Source organism: Erythrolamprus reginae, chromosome 1 (genome assembly GCF_031021105.1).
Source record: "Erythrolamprus reginae isolate rEryReg1 chromosome 1, rEryReg1.hap1, whole genome shotgun sequence".
NCBI classification, from domain to species: domain Eukaryota; kingdom Metazoa; phylum Chordata; class Lepidosauria; order Squamata; family Dipsadidae; genus Erythrolamprus; species Erythrolamprus reginae.
In genome coordinates this window covers 220,297,284-220,315,196 of record NC_091950.1, presented here as the reverse complement: position 1 = coordinate 220,315,196, position 17,913 = coordinate 220,297,284, and the positions used below count along the sequence as shown (strand labels likewise).

Below are 17,913 nucleotides of genomic sequence, written 5' to 3'. Positions count from 1 at the left end.
CGCTAGCGCTGTGGGAGTAAAAACACCATCTGCACATGCGCAGATGATGTTTTTACTTCCGCAGCGCTACTTCGCGAAAACCCGCTCGTTGCGGGGGGTCCTGGAACGGAACCCTCGCAACGAGCGGGGGATCACTGTATTGGAAAGGTAAAAGGAAAATAAAGAATTGGTCAATGAATAGAACTATAATAAAAGATCCAGAATATAAGAAATGGATAGAGAAGGAACTAGAGATTTTTTTTAAAATAAATAAAAATACCGATACCACTCCTCAAAATTTATGGGATACAACTAAAGCATATATACGCGGAGTAACAATATCATTTATAGCAAAAAAAAATAAAGAAAATAAAAAATATCAAGGAACATTAGTAGAAGAATTAAGAAAATTAGAAATTTTAATGCAAAAAGAGGACAAGGGTGACAAATTAAAAAATCAGAGAGAATTAATAAGACATAAATTGAGATTAATAGAACAAGAACCAATTGTAGAAAAGATAAAGAGAGCAAAACAAGATCATTTTGAACACGCCAATAAACCTGGAAGATGGATGGCATACAAACTAAGAAAAGAGAGAGAAAATAAAATTATAAAAAATTTGACAGATTCAAAAGGTACAATAAAACATAGAATGGAAGACAAAAAGGAAATAGTATTGGAATTTTATAAACAATTATATAGGAAAGAAGAGATAAGTGAGGATTTAATTTTTAAATATCTGGAAAAAATAGAACTTCCAGTTTTAACCAAAACACAACAGCAAAGATTAAATAGACCTATTACAGATATGGAATTAAAACAATCTATAAAGAATCAAAAAAATAATAAAGCGACTGGTCCAGATGCAATACCAGCTGAATTTTATAAATTAGAACTAGAAATATTTTTTTCAAACATGCTTGAGATATATAATCAAATATTGACAATAGGTAAATTACCAAAAACCTGGTCAGAAACTTTAATAACCTTAATACATAAGGCTGATACCAAGAAAGAAAAAATTGAAAATTACAGACCTATTTCATTGTTGAACGTCGATTATAAAATCTTTATATCAATATTTGCCAATAGACTTAAAAGTATTATAAATAATATGATACATAGTGATCAAAATGGATTTTTACCAGGAAGACAAATTAAAAATAATTTAAGAATAATAGTTAATACTTTGGAATATTATGAGCAGCATCCTGAAAAGCAAATGGCACTTATATTTCTGGATGCCAAAAAAGCATTTGACAATGTGGATTGTAATTTTATGAAAATACAATTAAATAAGATGGAAGTAGGAACAATTTTTTTAAATATAATAGACGCTATATATTCCGAACAAACTGCTAAAATTATAATAAACAGTGAACAGACAGAAAAAGTAGTTATACAAAAAGGAGTAAGACAAGGTTGCCCAATATCACCATTGTTATTTATTTTAACTTTAGAAGCATTGTTGATAAAAATAAGAGCAGATAAGGAAATAAAAGGATTGAAAATTAGAAAAGAAACTTATAAAATACAAGCATTTGCTGACGACGTAGTGTTTGTTTTGGATGACCCAAAAGAATCTATTTTAAATTTAATAAATGTGATCGAAGAATATGGGAAAGTTGCAGGATTGAAAATAAACAAGAAAAAGACACAGATATTAACAAAAAATATGACTGAAATACAGAGAAAATATTTAGGAGATCTATCAAATATGAAGATCACGAAAAAAGTGAAATATTTAGGGATATGGATGACTTCCAAAGCCGTATCCTTAAAAAATGACAATTATCTAAAATTATTAAGTCAGATTAAAAAAGATTTAGAAATATGAGGTAATCTACAATTATCACTTGTAGGAAGAATCTCCACAGTTAAAATGAATATCCTTCCAAAAATATTGTTTCTTTTCCAAGTGATCCCAATAAATCCAGGAACGAAATTCTTTGCCGAACTGAATAAGATAATAAGAAAATTTATTTGGCAAGGTAAAAAATCAAGAATAAAACAAAATTCATTAGAAGATCGTAAGGAAAGAGGAGGCCTAGGTCTCCCAAATTGGAAACTATATTATCATGCCACGGCCCTGACATGGATAAAAGAATGGCTGACATTAGAAAATCAAAGATTGCTCAATCTAGAGGGCCACGACTTGATGGTCGGTTGGCACGCATTTGTATGGTATGATAAATTAAAAACTCACTCATATTTTAAAAATAATGTTATTAGAAAAGCATTGATAGAAGTGTGGAATGAAATAAAGAAAAATAATTTCTTAGTAATGCCAGAATGGGTTTCACCCTTTGAAGCCATTGTACACCCGAATCTTAAAGGAAAAGGTAAGATTTGGAAATATAGTGACTTGTTAGATAATCAACTAAAATTAAGAACAAAACAAGAGTTATATGAGTTAGGTATAGATTTAGATTGGTGGCATTATATGCAGATTAGTTCTAGATATCAAATAGACGTAAAGACTTATATTTTTAAAAAAGAAAACAATGTATTGAGCAAATTATTATTCCAAAATCAAACAAAGACAAATGGAAATGTTTATAAATATTTACTAAACCATAGAACGATTGGTTGGATATTGAAAGATAATATGATCAGTTGGTGCAAAAATTTTGGTAAAGAGATCAATTTAGATACTTGGGAAAAGATATGGATGTATAATTGGAAAATAACAAAATAAATCTCTTTTAAAGAAAATCAAATTAAGATGTTTTATACATGGCACCTTCCACCATATAGAATTTCTAAAATGTTTCCATCTGTATCGCCTATTTGTTGGAAATGCAAAAAAGAAGTTGGCACATATTACCATGCATGGTGGACCTGTTCTGAGACAAAAATATTTTGGAATAAAGTAGAGAATTGGATAAATGAAATAACAAAGGAGAAGATTAAAAAATCTCCTGAATTTTTCTTATTGGGTATTTCAAATATAAAGTATAAAAAAGAAATTTACTATTTAATAATACACGAATAGTATTCGCACAGAAATGGAAAGAAAAGACGATACCGAAAGACACTGAGGTATTTAAAAAAAATATAGAATGTGCAGAATTAGACATGATGACTAAACGTTTGAACAATCAAACCTAAACAGAATTTTACAAAATTTGGGATAAAGTATATGATTGGTGGAATGTTAAAAATAGTACTAAAAATTAAATATACAAGAATCAATGACTATTCGAAAAATTATAAGATAGAATTAAATAGTTTATATTATAACTAACTTAGAAGTGCTTATGTTTGTATTAGTAGTATTGAATTATGTATTTAACTATGTATTCCTTTTTCTGTATCTGCATTTATACTTTTGAGAAAAGCGGGGAAGATACATCCCCACATTTTGTGTTGAATGTTTGTAAGTCTGTGTGTCAATTTTAAGAAAATTAATAAAAAAAATATTGGAAAAAAAAATAGCTTATGTTATCTTCTTTTTGTATTACTAATAATTTGTTTATTGCTCTTTATATATATATATATACACAAGTATATCACTTTTTAAAACATAAAGAAATTTAATCAATAATTTTAATCTTAAAAACATAGAATTAAATTTAATAATAATGTAATTCACAAGTGTGGTATTTCTGCTTAGATCTGGTAATAGTTAGAGTTTTTTATATTCTGTATTAGATAGACTTCTACGATAAGCGGAGCAATGGCAGCTCCTTAAATGTTCAATGTTGTATGTCTTTGTTTGTCCTTTTTTGAAAATAATAAAAAATATTTTTTTTAAAAAAAAGATCCTCAGGAGCCCACAACTCTGGTGTTTGAAAGGCCCAGCATCCCTGCAGAGGGGCTTCTTCAGATTCCCTTTCTGCTACTTGGCATGGCTTGGGTTTAGGGGGAGAGAGGGGCATCAAGCAGTCGGTCTCCTTATGCCCATTCTGGTCACATCAATAGCATTTTGTTCCCCTCTTCGCCCCTGAGCAAGGAGGCGCCAGCTGGCAAGGGGAAAAGCAATGTCTAAAAAATTATCAGGTGCATGGGGGGGGGGAGGTTCCTTCTCAGCAGGAATTATTATTATTTTATTTTATTTATTATTTAGATTTGTATGCCGCCCCTCTCCGCAGTGACCACGTTGGCGTACCAATCTTGAATAGTCCAGTTTCCTCCCCCCTGCCTCTCGCAAGCCTTTCTCAATTCTGGGTCAAGGGCACTTTTGAACATATGGATCAAATGGGGTTTCCCCCCCCCCTCAAATTGCATGCAATTTTCTGGAAAGCAGCCACAAAAACCTTCACAGGGTTGCCCAATAGCTTTAAATGGAAAATCTGGAAATTTTCCACTGGCTGTGTTTCTACCCTTTCCCACTAGGTGCCCCCCTCGTATTGCAATTCAGAAAGCAGTTCAGGCCAGCTTCACCTCTGCATTCCAATCTCAGCTTTACACTGCAGCTGGCTCATTGTAATTTGAGACGTAGCCAAACAAGGGGGGAGTGAGAGTTGAGAATTCTTTACATGGAAATTCTCTTTGTGCAATCGGAAACCTCTTCTCCATCTTAATACACTGAGAGGATGGGATGGTTGAGCATGGAAAGCTGCATTATTTGCTGCTGCAGTGTAAAAAGGTAACTTCAGGACCCCATAGGGAAGGGGACTTTCAGGAATCCACTGGCACTTCCCCCATCCAAACTCCGGAGAATAAATTGCATTTGGCTTCCTCATCTCAGCCAGACCTCTTTCTCTAATGCAGGAGCTCCTCCCCCCCCCCCCCCCCCGTATCTCTGAATAGCTGGATTCCGGCCAGATCCTCTAGGGGTGGTGGTGGCAAATTCCTTCATTAGGTTAATTCTTTCATTTCCATTCATTGAAGATTAAGAGAGATTGAGTACTGGTATCTATGTCAGCGAACCAGCTAGCATCTGAGAAATAAATCCCAATCCACTACTGCGTAAACATAGAAAGTTCCATTTATTATCAGAGCCATGTCTGGATTCTTGCCGTGAAATACCAGCACTGAAATTCACTTCCGTAATTATTTAGGTTAAAGTTCATTTTCACAACCCCACACCTACAAGTGCATCACATGTATCAATACGGGAAAGGGAATGCTGGCTTCTTCCTTGTTCAGTCGATCTGGGGCTCTGCACGAAGAATGTGTCGTGGTGCCAATCTCTCTCTCACTCTCTCTCACTCCTCCCGTATCCCTATCGCTGTTATTGTGTCAGGTGGCCTGACAGAAGTACAACATTAAAAATGGATAACTACATGACATTAAGCAAACAAATAGCTAAGAAATTAGAGAATTGGAATAAACTCCCGATTTCATTATTGGGAAGAATGTCAGCTATTAAAATGTCCATACTTCCCAAAATATTTGTATTTATTTCAAAGCATTCAAATCAAATTAGACCAAAAATATTTCCAAGATTTAAATAAAATGATAATGAGGTTCATCTGTGTTGTGGTTAGCTCTGGCCCAGCTCCTGCCCCAAGGAATGTGCAGGTGGATATGGGGGAGACATCCACATGCCGCAGGCCTGTTTTGCTCCCGATGGAATCTGCCGATGAAGTCTCCTCTGACCAAGGAAGCATGAGTGACAGGGAAGAGAGGAGTTTGGCAGACAGCCCAGGAGGAGATCAATGATCTGTATTATCCTTGGATTCTGAACAAGAATTAATGACACATCCACACATGTGAAGTATTATTACAAGACAAAATGAGGCCACCTGTGGTTGGGTGGGGCTCCAGTAATTAGGGCTGCTGCTATAAATAGCAGCGTGTGGGTTTGGCCGTTGTGAAAGAGTATCTGATCGCAGTTCTTCAGGAATCGTGTGTTGCTGTTTTCTGGACTCTGTTTGTTGATTTTCCACGCCTTTGAAACCACAGCAGAGCAACGTGTGTGTGTGTGTGTGTCTCACTTCATTGGAAGAAGAAGAGGTGTGAAGTTTCTTCACAGCTGCTAGCTAAGTACCTAATGACTGCTTAAGGGAAATTGTACAGACTACCCGATTGTTTTGGGACGAGTGCTCTTTGCAATACAAAAAGAGTGCTTAGTTTTGTGATAAAGAACATTGTGATAAATAACATTGTTTTGAATTTTCAAACGTGTGTGTGTCTGCAATTTGTACCCTTGAATTTTCGGGAGGCTCCTACCAGAGAGCCCGACAGAACAATCTGGGTAAAGAAAAAAGGGAGAGTAAGATTAAAAGACTTGCAAGATAATAGACGGCAAGGAGGATTCGGAGTACCAGACATAGAATTATACTACCAAGAAGCAGGATTACAGTGGATCACTGAGTAGATAACATTAAAAAATGTCAAACTATTAACTTTAGAAGGACATGAACTGCGAACAGGTTGGCACAGCCTTTTATGGTATGGGAAACACAAAGTACACTCATACTTCTATAACCATAAAATTAGAGAATCCCTTCATAAAATCTGGTTAAAAATTAAATCCCGCCATTATAAAGAAATACCTGTATGGATCTCCAGTATGGAGGCTCTCATATATCCAAAGGTAATAAACCTACAGAAAATACTAAGGTATGAAGAAATACTGGATGCTCAGGGTAACTTAAAAGATTTGAAACCATTAAACAAAAAGGCATAACCCTAGACTGGTGGACGTACTATCAAATTAAATCCAAATTTAGTGAAGATAAACAGAAAGAAGGAATTGTGAAAAAAAGAATGGAATTCGGATAAGATACTATTGGAACCAGGAAGAAAATTCATAACTACAATATATAAGTATTTATTAAACTATAAAATGGAAGTAGAAATTGTCAAGGGATGTATGATCAGCTGGGGAAGGAATTTTGGATACAGTATAAATTTGGACCAATGGGAGAAAATTTGGACCTGCAATTATAAACTCACAAAAGCGACATCTTATAAAGAAAATTTATATAAAATGTTCTACAGGTGACATCTTCCGCCTGCGAGATTAGCAAAAATGTACAAAAACATGGACCCTAAATGATGAAAATGTCAGGAAAAGGAAGGAACTTGTTATCATATGTGGTGGTCATGCCCTAAAATTAAAAACGATGGAAGTGTTCACCGCATGGTAAACTGCCTGCCGGGTGCAAAGGTTGCGGATATCACGGGGCATCTAGGCAGGCTGATAGATAGTACTGGGGTGGAGCCAAAAGTTGTGGTACATGTCGGTACCAATGACATTGGGAAAGCTAAGCAGAAGGTCCTGGAAGCCAAATTTAGGTTGCTAGGTAGAAGATTAAAGTCCAGGATCCCCAAGGTTGCATTCTCAGAAATGCTACCTGTTCCACGCGCAGGGCCAGCTAGACAGGCAGAGCTCAGGAGCTTCAATGCATGGATGAGGCAGTGGTGTCGAGAGGAAGGTTTTAGATTCATTAGGAACTGGGAAACATTTTGGGACAAGCCACATCTGTACAAAAGGGACGGGTTGCACTTGAACCATAATGGAACCAGACTGCTGGCGATTAATATTAAAAAGGTTTCAGAGCAGCTTTTAAACTGATCTGTAGGGGCAAGTCGACAGGAGATGGGCAGCTTCTGGTTCGAGAAGGCATACTGCAAAATATGGAGGGTGGAAGTTATGCACACATTGGTGAGTCAACAGGAAAACTAAATTTTAATAGTCAAGCAAAAGGACATGGTAGACCATCTACAAATTCTACAGTCAAATTCTACAGTCAAAATCTACAGTCAAAGTTGAAAGTGCACCAGAAAATTACATATACAGTATTTTTCGCTCCATAAGACGCAGGTTTTTTCCTCCCAAAGTAGGAAGAAAAATCAGCCCCGTCTTATGGAGCGAAGATGCAGGCAGGGAGGGGGGGGAGGCTGCGAACTCGGAAGCGCCATCCCGCCGGCTGGCTGGCTAGCTGCTGCCTGGCCCCCTCCCTCCCGGAGGAGGGTCTCCCTCCGCACCACCAGCGGTGCTCCCCCCGCCAGCCAGCCAGCCAAGCCCCGCGCCCGCCAGAACCGGCTCCTCGCTCTCCCCCCGCCGCCCGCCGCATTTGCAGGAGGTGGGGAGGGTCGGGCGGCCCGCCAAGGCCAGGAGGGATGCCGCTGCCCCCCTTCCCTCTCTCCGCCCGCCGCTGAGCCTCCTTGACGCCGAGAGGAAATGCCGGCAAAGGTTTTTCTCAGCGGAGGTCTTCAATGTCGGGGGCGCACGGGCGGTTGCGCGCGCTCCCTATCTCCCTGCTAGCCCACTCGGAATATTCAAAATAAGAAAAGCCTTTGCCGGCGAAGGTTTTTCTTATTTTGAATATTCCGAGTGGGCTAGCAGGGAGATAGGGAGCGCGCGCAACCGCCCGAGTGCCCCCGACATTGAATATCACCTTCGCCGGCCCCGCCTCTCCTGCAACCCCCTTGCTGAGAGCCCGGCAAAGGTGAGGCGGGCAGGGCGTGCACGCGTCACCGCTGAGAAGAACGGAGAGAGAACGAGAGTGAGTGAGAGCAACAGACAGCAAGATAGAGAGAAAGTGAGAAAGAGAGAGTGAGAGAAAGGGGGGAGAGAAAGAGATAGCAAGAGAGAGAGAACAAAAGAAAGAAAGAGCGTGAGAAAGAAAAAAAGAGAGAAAGAGTGAGAGAGAGAGAAAGCAAAAGAGACAGAAAGAAAACAAGAGAGAGAAAGTGAGAAGAAGAGAGAGAAAGAGGGGGAGAGAGAGAGAAAGAGAGAGGGGGAGAGAGAGAAAGAGAGGGAGAGGGAGAAAGAGAGTGGGAGAGGGGGGAGAGATAGCAAGAGAGGGAGAGAGAGAGAGAGGGAAAGGGGGGAGAGGGGGGAGAGAAAGAGAGAGGGAAAGGGGGGAGAGGGGGGGAGAAAGAGAGAGGGAGAGGGGGGGAGAGATAGCAAGAGAGGGAGAGAGAGAAAGAGAGAGGGAAAGGGGGAGAGAAAGAGAGAGGGAGGGAGAGAGGACTTCCGGTTTGGAGGAGATCGCGGCGGGACGTTTCTGGCAGGGCTCTGCCAGGCGATCCCTTCTACCCCCTCCGAAGGTCGCATTTGCGATCGGATCGGGCCCGGATGGCCCGATCCATGAACAGGGGGCTCTCCTCTGCCCGAGGACCCATCGCCAGGACTCCGGAGGCAGCGGTTCGCCCCGCAGCTTCGGAGACGGGAGAACCGCTCCTCTTTGCTTAAGAGGACCGGCCAGCGCTTTCTCCCCTCACCCAGCGGGAAGAAGAAAAAATCCAAGAAGTGAAAGTACAAAATATTTTGATTGAAAAAGAATACAGCAGAGAAAGGACCTAAGGTAAAAAATTTCCATTGTGTTTCGTGTTTAAAAGCAGAAGATCGTGAAAGCTTTAAGTAAAAGTCTTTTTTTCTTCAGGGCGAAAGTGAAAGTTTTTCCCTGTTTGAACTCATCCGCAAATAACAGCCGGATCTAATTTTTTCACTTTTACTTTTCCATTTTGAACGTGAACTTTGGAACCTACAAAATAATTTCTTGACCCTATGGTTTAATAAAATAGCTTAAATTTGACATGACTATTTAGAAAATTCTAACTGCTAAAGGAAATTACTAGTGATGATTAGAATTTGGTTTTGATAGACTGTTAAAATCATAATGTTCTGGGTTTAAATTTTGAAAGCGGAGGAACACAGTCTTGCTGCCTTTTTTCCTTTCTTGTTGCTCTTTTTCACAACATGAAATAATTCAATAACTATGAAATAAATGGAATTTAGAAGAGATTGAAATCTTTTTTTTCTTGGATTACCTACTATTGGATTAACCTATTTGGATTACTTGCTGAGCCTTTTTGGATTATCTGCTGACTCCTTTTGGATTATTTGTTGAGAATTTTTCTTTAACATCTGCCCTGCTGCACGGAACTTAACTTGACTCCATCTTGGGATTTGTCTCTTTGTTCCTGCCTTGAACTTGGAAAATAAACTGCCTTCATTTTGAATACAAGAAAGCTTTTAATTTGTCTTTTTCTTTGAACTTGGAACTGAAATCAAATACAACTCTATCCTCTGAGACTTGGATTTCCATCTTTACTCTCTAGCAAAATTACAGGATCTATAAGAAGAATATAAGTATATAATATTGTTATTGTGTCTTTTGAATAACCATTTTTCTTTTCCTGACTTTCCTTTGACTTTCTTTTTTTCTCTATTCCTTGTGCATTGTTATTATTAAAAGAAGTTTAGCTTGAACTATATGCATTGTTAACAAGCCTTGGGTTCCTGCTCTATTCTAATTAGTTGAATTAAAACAGTACCTCCTTTTTTTTTTTTCTCTTTCCCCTTTGAATAATTCCTTTCACCTTTTCTTAATAACTTTTACTTTTTTCCTCTCTCCCTCTCTTTCCCTCTTCTCAAACCTTTCCCTCCTATGTTTTTCTTTCTGTTTTCTATATATAGCTGATATTTTTTTCCTTCTTTTATTTTTGGCCTTCCCATCACACCACTTATTTTTAACTTTTACTTCTTTCTTATTCGCAAAACTTAACACTTGTTTTTTCTTTCTGTGGCATTGAATATTTTTTAAAAAATAATAATAATAATAATAATAATATTTTTTGAATTCTGTTATTAATTGAATTGGTACTGAATTGGTATAGTTATATTATAAGGGAATTTTCTTTTTAACAAAATACATTGAACAGATTTGGAATTTATAGCAATTTTTTTCTTTTTTACTACATATAAATTGAAACTAATCTAAATTTGAAATAGTGGATTCTAATTTGACAATGTCCAGTACCTCAACCCTTGTTAAAACAGGAAAAAAACAAACTACACCAACTACTCTTTCTCCACAAGTGTCACCGCATTCTTCTCCCTCGCACCAGGTGTTAACCATGTCCACCAAAGATAAAGACAAAGACAAAATAATGCAGTCTAATTTTGCAACTTTACATGAGACTTTAAATACTTTGAAGGACTTTATGTTTAAATCACAAGAAGACGCCACTCAACAAAGAGAGGCCATAAAAGAGGATGCAACACAACAAAGAGAAGCCATAAAAGCCGACTTGGCAGAATTCAAAGTGGAGATGGCCCAATTGAAAGCCGACATGGGTGAGATGAAAGACCAGATAAAGCAGATTCAACAAACACTTCAAGAAAGTGATGAACGAGTCAAAAAAGTTGAAGAGCAATCTGACAAAAATGAGAAAAGAATGGACTACCTCGAAGGGAGAGCTGATGAAAGATACAGAAGATATGATGAATCAATCATTCAGCTGGAGATGCAACGAGCTTCGTACGGACTTCGATTTCAGAATATAAAAGAGGAAAAAGATGAAGATTTAAAAATGACTATGGCGGAAACTATTGGAGGTATACTCCAAGAGGACCCCACAGCTTTACTGAAAGAAATCGATGAAGTATACAGAATCTCGAATAGCTATATCCGTCGACACAACCTCCCAAGAGAGATACACATTAAGTTTACAAGAAAAGCGTTGCGAGATGAGATACTCCACTATTCAAGAAACTCCCAGCCCCAACATCACGGAGTAGACATAAAGATACTAAAACAAGTTCCAAGAAGCGTCAGAGAAAGCAGAAGAGACTATCACTTTTTAACTAAAATTTTGATCAAAGAAAACATCACTTATCATTGGCTTATTCCACAAGGACTTTCTCTGACATGGCGTTCTACAAGGTACAAACTGGAAAACGTAGAACAAGCTATGTACTTTTTTGAAAAGAGTGGCATCAGCCACTTTGATCACACAAGTAAGCAACAAGTGGTCCAACTACAACCAGCTCAACAGCAACCAGGGGAAGAATTACCAACTCAGCAAGAAGAAGATCTGGGGGCTACTGCTCAAGTAATAGAGCAGGACCAAGGTGCTAGAAGAGTTCAACCTCAGCGAGAAACCAAAAAACCCACTAAATGACAACAAATAAAGATTTAAAAATCTTTTCCGTAAATGTCAATGGACTTAATGAACCAAGAAAAAGGAAACAAATCTTTTCTAAAATTAGAAATCAAAATGCCCAGATTGCAATATTACAAGAAGTTCATATTAAAAAAAATAACCAAAAATTACTGTTGAATCCCAAAATTGGAAAAATGTACGCTGCATTAGCGGACCAAAAAAAAAGAGGTGTAGTGATGTATGTTAAGAATTCTATAAATTCCAAACAAATATATAAGGATAAAGAGGGTAGGATATTGATTGTACAAGTTGATATTGAACCTAGACCTCTAGTGGTTGTTTCTATCTATGCCCCCAATGAAGACCAAATGACATTTTATAAAAATTTACATCAAATAATAATAGATCTAGCTATTGATAATGTACTGATAATAGGTGACTTCAATGCTATTGCAAATAGACAATTAGACCATTCAGGAGGGGGAGGTAATAAAAAAAGGGAAAAAGGTAAAAAAACAAGAAGGAATTTGCTACCTAGTACTTTCCAAAAAATGAAAGCGGAATTATTACTAAGTGACATTTGGAGGGAAAGACACCCTTATAAAAGACAATATACCTTCTACTCCAACCCTCATAAAATTTGGACGAGAATTGACATGCTATGGGCACCAAAAACGGTTGCAGAACAAATAAGAGAGATTGAGATAGACGTAAATACATGGGCTGATCACAACCCAATAGTGGTCTCTATGATGATGAATAATAAACAGAACAACTGGCGGATGAATAGATATATATTAAATGATAAGAAATACAAGGATTGGATTGAAAAGGAACTAAAAATATTTTTTGAAATTAATAAAACATCAGACACTACTCCACAGAATTTATGGGACACAGTTAAAGCGTATATAAGAGGCTTAACAATATCTTATACAGCAAAATATAACAAGGAAAAGAAATTAGAATATCTACAATTAATAAATGAATTAAAACAATTAGAATCCTTATCGCAGCAACACACTAAGAACAGAGATTTAAAGACAGAAATAAATGTAATTAAACATAAAATTAGAGTTATAGAACAAAACCAATTAACTGAAAAGATCAAAAGAGCAAAGCAACAATATTTTGAATACGCAAATAAAGCTGGCAGATGGCTACCATATAAACTTAGAAAACAGACCCAATCAAAATTAATCCAAAAACTAGAAGATAAGGACGGTATAATAAAATATGATACAGAAGGTAAGGCAGACATTGTGTATAATTTTTATAAAGAACTATATGCTAAAGATCATGTTACCGAAGATGAAGTTTTTGACTATTTAAAAGCTTCAAAATTACCACAAATAACAGAAGACCAACAGGCCACCATGGATGGACCAATAACAATGGAAGAACTCCTAACAACAATTAAAAAACAAAAAAGCAACAAGGCCACAGGCCCAGATGCCATACCCGCAGAATGGTATAAGATAGAAAATGAAACAATAAGAAACCACATGTTAGAAACCTTCAATTTATGTAGACTTGAGGGTAAAATTCCCAAATCTTGGTCAGAATCACTGACAACTTTAATACATAAACAGGGCACAGATCCAGAAAAAATTAAAAACTATAGGCCTATATCGTTATTAAATGTAGACTATAAGATATTTATTGCCATTTATGCAGAGAGACTCAAAAGAGTTATAAATGGAATAATACACCAAGACCAAAATGGGTTTCTACCAGGGAGACAAATTAAAAATAATCTTAGAACCGTAATAAATACACTAGAGTATTATGAACAACACTCAGACAAGATGGCATCTTTAATGTTTCAAGATGCTCAAAAGGCCTTTGACAACGTTAATTGGATATTCATAAAAATGCAATTAAATAAAATGAGATTTGGCCCAAAATTTGTTAACCTAATAGATACTATATACTCAAAACAAACAACGAACATAATATTGAACAATAATCAATTACCAACACTTGATATAAATAAGGGTGTTCGTCAAGGTTGTCATTGTTATTTATCATGACTCTTGAAACCTTATTAATTAAAATAAGAGCTGACCCTAAAATAAAAGGTTTAACCGTAGGAGAAGAAACTTATAAAGTCCAGGCCTTTGCAGATGATCTAATGTTCATAATTGAAGAACCGACAACAACAGTTCCTACTTTACTGCAAGCCATTGAACAATATGGAAAGGTAGCAGGTTTAAAGATAAATAAAAGTAAAACACATTTTTTGACTAAAAATATGAATAAAACACAAGAAACTAAATTAGAAAGTATCTCTGGAATAAAGACTGTAAAAAAAGTAAAATACTTAGGAATAAACTTAACAGCGAAAACAATAACATAAAAAAATGACAATTATATAAAATTATTAGCAGAAATTAAAAAAGACTTAGCAATGTGGAATAATCTGAAAATATCTTTTTTAGGAAGAATTGCAACAATTAAGATGAATATTTTACCCAAGGTTTTATTTCTTTTTCAGGTAATACCAATAAATCCAGGGGGAATCTTTTTAAAAACTTTAACAAGCCTAGTTAAAAAATTCATATGGCAAGGGAAAAAAGCAAGGATAAAAATCAATTGCTTAGAAGATATTAAAGAAAGAGGAGGATTTGGCCTTCCAAATTGGAAACTATATTATCAGGCTGCCGCATTAACATGGCTTAGAGAGTGGATAATCCTAGATAACAAAAGAATACTTAACTTAGAAGGACACGATTTAATGCTTGGATGGCACGCATTTTTATGGTATGATAAAGATAAAAACCATTCAAATTTTAAAAGGCACACATTAAGGAAATATCTACTAGAAGTCTGGAAAGACATAAAGAAAAATCACTTTTTAAATATCCCAGAATGGCTAGCTCCTTTAGAAGCAATAACGCATCCAAAGTCCATAAAGGACAAGAAAATAACGTATAGATATAAAGAATTACTAAATGATCAGATGAGGCTTAAATCTAGAAATGAACTACAAGAAGAAGGGATAATAATAGACTGGTGGCACTATGCCCAGATCCGATCTAGATACCAGAAGGATAAAACTCTTTACATTTTTAATAAAAGTAAGAATCCTTTAAGTACTTTAATTACCACCAATTCAATAAAAATGATAGGGAAAATGTATAAACTACTCATTGCTCATAAAAATATAGAGCTGACTTTAAAAGATACTATGATAAGATGGTGTAGAAATATTGGCAAGGAAATAGACATAGATACATGGGAGAAAGTGTGGATTAATAACTGGAAAATGACTAAATCAGTTTCATTAAAAGAAAATCAAATTAAAATGTTCTATAGATGGCACCTCCCACCAAATAGGATAGCAAAAATGTTTCCCAAAACATCCCCAATATGCTGGAAATGTAAGAAGGATATAGGAACTTATTACCATCAATGGTGGACATGTGGTAAAGCTAAAATATATTGGAAGATGATTGAGAAAATATTAAAAGAAATAATAAAGCAAGATATAGATAATACCCCGGAATTTTACTTACTAGGTGTTACAAATCAGACCTACAAGAAAGAAATTCTTTATTTAATTATACATATATTAACCGCGGCTAGAATAATATATGCGCAAAATTGGAAAGGGGAGGAAATCCCCAAGGAAGAAGAGGTTATAGCTAAAATATTAGATTGCGCTGAAATGGACATGATGACAAGAAGATTAAACGATCAAGAAGATACTAAATTTTATGAAACATGGAACAATGTTTATAAATGGATAGATAAGAAAAAATAAGACATATATATTTATTTCCAGTTAATTTTCTGCATTTGCTTTTACCTAGGTGATAACAATATTAATACTACTTCAAATGTATTTTTTGACGGTTATGACATAGTAGTGCATGCATAAGTATAAGTAACATATTAAGATTTGTTATGTATAATAGTTGAAATTAGTTTAAATGTTTGGTTTGATGGTTTGATATTATTTTACCATAGTAATTAGGATTACATTAAAGGTATTTTTTCACGATTATGCTATACTAATCTTATCTAACATTTATATTGTATTCAAGATTTGTAAAACTTTAACTCAAATTTACTAACCTTTTTTTTAATAGTTAACATATATTTAACTATGTATTCTTTTTCTATATTTGAATGTATACTTTCAAAAGAAGCGGGGGAAATACACCCCCACTTTATTTTTATTGTTTGTATGTACCTGTTTGTTTTATGAAAATTAATAAAAAATTGAAAAAAAAAATAACTGAATTCCTCCTGAATTAAAAAATCCTATAAATATTGGGTACTCCTAGCATAATATAGAACAATAATTTAAACGATTCTCCAAACTTTCCTGATCAAAAATCAGAAAGTACAGATTGATAGTCAAAACTGCTACAAAGTCTGTACTCTGCTTAAGAACTTAATTCGTTCCGTGACCAGGTTCTTAAGTAGAAAAGTTTGTAAATAGAAGCAATTTTTTCCATAGGAATCAGTGCAAAAGCAAATAATGTGTGCAAACCCATTAGAAAAGAAATAAAAGCTCAAAATTTGGGTGGGAGGAGGAGGAAGAAGAGGAGGAAGACAGTCGCTGCCAAAGGAAGAAGGTGAGGTGAGGGGAATCAAAAAAATCCAAAACTTTAAGGCTGAAAAAAAGAGGGACTCTGAGGTGGCAAGGAGGACCACGCGCCTCCCATATACCTGGCGCGAAGCTGCCTCCCATACACTGCACCAGAGAGAGAAACCCAGGCGGACGAGAGGGAGGAGCCACCCGCTCCTTTGACCAAAAGGCGGCGGCGGCTGCTGCTGCTGATACCTGCTTCCTCCTTCTTCCCATGCTGAAGGTCTCCCCTCTCCTCTCGCTCGCTTTGTAGCCGGCGCCTTTCCTTCACTGTGGTGACTCTTCAGTTTGGCTGAAGCTCAGTTGATCCAGCTGGGGCGAAGCACCCCCTTTTGCCTTTCCACGCCCAAATGCTCCGGGAGGCAACTTCGTGCCGGGTGTATGGGAGGCAGAGCGAGGGAATCACCACAGCGAAGTGATTTATTCCCTCTCCAAGCGCCCAGAGAAAGAAAAACGCTCCGTTCGCTCTGCAGTGCCAAAGCCTCCTTAAGCGCCACCGAAAGCCTCCTCTGGCCACCTAGAAAAGCCCAAGATGGCCAGGATTAAAGAGGGAATGGCAGGAAACTGGTCGGGCCTTTGTGCTGCTCGCAAATTTCCCGGGAAAATTTTCTGGGCTCGGGTTCTTAAGTAGAAAATGGTTCTTAAGAAGAGGCAAAAAAATATTGAACACCCAGTTCTTATCTTGAAAAGTTCTTAAGTAGAGGTGTTCTTAGGTAGAGGTACAACTGTTATCAGTGTTTGCTCACAGAAGAGTCCTTACTTTGAACTCACTGTGCTTTCCTTCTTACCATTAGAATAACTGCCCTCTTGGAATGGTGATGAAAAAGTTGAGACAACTGAGATGTGCTGTAATGACATGTCTACAGAAATACTTGAACTGCTTTTACTTTCTCAATTCTGACTACAGATTGCTCAAGTAAATGGTATTTGTTTTTCTTACTTTGTGACATCAATTCTATAAGATACAATATTGTAAAAGTTTTATGAATTATTATATTAAAATATTCTTATCTTTTATAGTAGTAATTTTCCATCTTTGGCCATTCATTATCTGATGTGTTTCCCTGAAAATAAGACTGGGTCTTATTTTCTTTTGGGCTTGAAAATAAGCACTGGGGCTTATTTTGGGAGAGGACTTATTTTTTTTAAGTACAGGAGGTGCATAATGCAGGGCTCCAGAGGAGAGGGAATGCAGCTACTGCTGGCCCTTCTCTCTCCGTCCCACTGTACGCTTGCCCACAGCTGCAATGTGCCAAGCTCTTGGCATGGCATGATCTCCACCCAATCTGCTTGCTGACCCAGCTACTGCTGGAATACTTCTCAGTTGTAATGCCTTGCCAGGGCTCTTTGGCCTCCTGGCAGGGCAGATAAAGGCTGGAGTGTGGCGAGAGCTTGGCCCTGGTTGAGGCTACAGGCAAGTAGACAGTGGAACAGAGAGATTAGGGTCAGTGGTATCTGCCCAAACATTTTTCTCACAGAGGGAGACGAAGCTTTGTCTGCTTGCAAAAGGGACACTTTGAAATAGAGTAATTAGCTCCAT

At 36.8% G+C, this 17,913-nt stretch overlaps 1 protein-coding gene across 6 annotated transcripts in view; it reads right to left on the bottom strand.

The window, feature by feature from the left end:
- LOC139156524 (histone deacetylase 4) overlaps positions 1-17,913 on the bottom strand; it is an 815,291-nt gene that overhangs the window by 438,138 nt on the left and 359,240 nt on the right. The window lies entirely within an intron of this gene.